The sequence below is a fragment of the Triticum aestivum genome, chromosome 5D, assembly GCF_018294505.1.
Source record: "Triticum aestivum cultivar Chinese Spring chromosome 5D, IWGSC CS RefSeq v2.1, whole genome shotgun sequence".
NCBI lineage: Eukaryota > Viridiplantae > Streptophyta > Magnoliopsida > Poales > Poaceae > Triticum > Triticum aestivum.
In genome coordinates, this window is record NC_057808.1 from 494830211 (window position 1) to 494833498 (window position 3288).

Here is a 3288-nt window from a genome sequence, read left to right on the forward strand (position 1 = left end):
GCAAAGGGCGGGAAGCAGAGGGCTTTGGTCCCGGTTGGTGGCACCAACCGGGACCAAAGGGGAGCATTGGTTCCGGTTGGAGCCACCAACCGGGACTAATGTGCTGGCGCGGTGCGGTGGGAAGTTTAGTCCCACCTCGCTAGCTGAGAGAGCTCAACACCTGTTTATAAGCTGCGCTGCAGCTCAGGTGCTGAGCTCCTCTCTAATATGCAGGCATTATACATGCCTACCTTTGTCATTGCCATGTTGGGCCTATTGGGCCTGCGGGCCTGCATCCTGGCCCATGTGCAGATGGGTTTCTAGTCGTATGCAGGTTGTGTGGCCCATTAGGCGGCATTTTTTATTTTTCCAGTATTTTTTTGTTTTTTGAATTATTTATTTTCTTTTGATTTTTGCTTTATTTTTTTAATTCTTTTTGCTTTTAGCTCAGAATAATTATAAACTTTCTGTTAATCCATTAGTTTCCAAATTTTAATAGTTTAAATTTCATTCGGAAACTCGTGTGTTATAAAGGGATTTCATTTTTTAAACCTAATTTGAACTCCTGACTTTTTGTGTGTTCAAAATGCACCATTCAAAGCCACATCATCATTTTTCAATCCTTTCTGACTTCATTTGTTATTTTTCAAGCATTTACTAATTATTTTGAAATATAAGACCCTAAAATTGAAAAGCATTTCAAATGAACTCTGAAAAGGTTGAAAGTTGGCATGATATCATCATTTCATCCACATAGCATGTGCAAGAAAGTTGAGAGGGTTACGGCAAAAACTGGATGCACTTCGTGTACAAAACGGACAATCTCTTTCAAAGTACCAGGATTTCATCCGGAAACTCGTCTGTTACAAAGGGATTTCATTTTTTAAACCTTATTTGAACTCCTGACTTTTTGTGTGTTCAAAATGCACCATTCAAAGCCACATCATCATTTTTCAATCCATTCTGACTTCATTTGTTATTTTTCATGCATTTACTAATTATTTTGAGCTATAAGACCCTAAAATTGAAAAGCATTTCAAATGAACTCTGAAAAGGTTGAAAGTTGGCATGATATCATCATTTCATCCACATAGCATGTGCAAGAAAGTTGAGAGGGTGACGGCAAAAACTGGATGCACTTCGTGTACAAAACGGACAATCTCTTTGAAAGTATCAGGATTCCATCCGGAAACTCGTCTGTTACAAAGGGATTTCATTTTCTAAACCTTATTTGAACTTCTGACTTTTTGTGTGTTCAAAATGCACCATTCAAAGCCACATCATCATTTTTCAATCCTTTCTGACTTCATTTGTTATTTTTCATGCATTTACTACTTATTTTGAGCTATAAGACCCTAAAATTGAAAAGCATTTCAAATGAACTCTGAAAAGGTTGAAAGTTGGCATGATATCATCATTTCATCCACATAGCATGTGCAAGAAAGTTGAGAGGGTTACGGCAAAAACTGGATGCACTTCGTGTAAAAAACGGACAATCTCTTTCAAAGTATCAGGATTTCATCCGGAAACTCGTCTGTTACAAAGGGATTTCATTTTTTAAAACTTATTTGAACTCCTGACTTTTTGTGTGTTCAAAATGCACCATTCAAAGCCACATCATCATTTTTCAATCCTTTCTGACTTCATTTGTTATTTTTCATGCATTTACTAATTATTTTGAGCTATAAGATCCTAAAATTGAAAAGCATTTCAAATGAACTCTGAAAAGGTTGAAAGTTGGCATGATATCATCATTTCATCCACATAGCATGTGCAAGAAAGTTGAGAGGGTTACGGCAAAAACTGGATGCACTTCGTGTACAAAACGGACAATCTCTTTCAAAGTATCAGGATTTCATCCGGAAACTCGTCTGTTACAAAGGGATTTCATTTTTTAAACTTATTTGAACTCCTGACTTTGTGTGTGTTCAAAATGCACCATTCAAAGCCACATCATCATTTTTCAATCCTTTCTGACTTCATTTGTTATTTTTCATGCATTTACTAATTATTTTGAGCTATAAGACCCTAAAATTGAAAAGCATTTCAAATGAACTCTGAAAAGGTTGAAAGTTGGCATGATATCATCATTTCATCCACATAGCATGTGCAAGAAAGTTGAGAGGGTTACGGCAAAAACTGGATGCACTTCGTGTACAAAACGGACAATCTCTTTCAAAGTATTAGGATTTCATCCGGAAACTCGTCTGTTACAAAGGGATTTCATTTTTTAAAACTTATTTGAACTCCTGACTTTTTGTGTGTTCAAAATGCACCATTCAAAGCCACATCATCATTTGTCAATCCTTTCTGACTTCATTTGTTATTTTTCATGCATTTACTAATTATTTTGAGCTATAAGACCCTAAAATTGAAAAGCATTTCAAATGAACTCTGAAAAGGTTGAAAGTTGGCATGATATCATCATTTCATCCACATAGCATGTGCAAGAAAGTTGAGAGGGTTACGGCAAAAACTGGATGCACTTTGTGTACAAAACGGACAATCTCTTTCAAAGTATTAGGATTTCATCCGGAAACTCGTCTGTTACAAAGGGATTTCATTTTTGAAACCTTATTTGATCTCCTGACTTTTTGTGTGTTCAAAATGCACCATTCAAAGCCACATCATCATTTTTCAATCCTTTCTGACTTCATTTGTTATTTTTCATGCATTTACTAATTATTTTGAGCTATAAGACCCTAAAATTGAAAAGCATTTCAAATGAACTCTGAAAAGGTTGAAAGTTGGCATGATATCATCATTTCATCCACATAGCATGTGCAAGAAAGTTGAGAGGGTTACGGCAAAAACTGGATGCACTTCGTGTACAAAACAGACAATCTCTTTCAAAGTATCAGGATTTCATCCGGAAACTCGTCTGTTACAAAGGGATTTCATTTTTTAAAACTTATTTGAACTCCTGATATTTGTGTGTTCAAAATGCACCATTCAAAGGCACATCATCATTTGTCAATCCTTTCTGACTTCATTTGTTATTTTTCATGCATTTACTAATTATTTTGAGCTATAAGACCCTAAAATTGAAAAGCATTTCAAATGAACTCTGAAAAGGTTGAAAGTTGGCATGATATCATCATTTCATCCACATAGCATGTGCAAGAAAGTTGAGAGGGTTACGGCAAAAACTGGATGCACTTCGTGTACAAAACGGACAATCTCTTTCAAAGTATCAGGATTTCATCCGGAAACTCGTCTGTTACAAAGGGATTTCATTTTTTAAAACTTATTTGAACTCCTGACTTTTTGTGTGTTCAAAATGCACCATTCAAAGCCACATCATCATTT